The sequence below is a fragment of the Pongo pygmaeus genome, chromosome 15, assembly GCF_028885625.2.
Source record: "Pongo pygmaeus isolate AG05252 chromosome 15, NHGRI_mPonPyg2-v2.0_pri, whole genome shotgun sequence".
NCBI lineage: Eukaryota > Metazoa > Chordata > Mammalia > Primates > Hominidae > Pongo > Pongo pygmaeus.
In genome coordinates, this window is record NC_072388.2 from 104,079,973 (window position 1) to 104,080,190 (window position 218).

Here is a 218-nt window from a genome sequence, read left to right on the forward strand (position 1 = left end):
GCAACTGGAGGGCCTCTACCTCGAGGGAGTGGGGTGTAGATTTTTCCTGGAGGTGAAGGTTCTCAGCCCTACCCTCTAGCCCACCCACCCAGCTCCAGCCATCTGTTTCTGTCTCGGATGAGAGGGTGCCTCTCAGGACAAAGAGGAAGTAGCTGGAAGGGGAAGGAGCCAGCTGCAGAGAGGAGGAGGTGAGCTGCAGAGAGGAGGAGGTGAGCTGC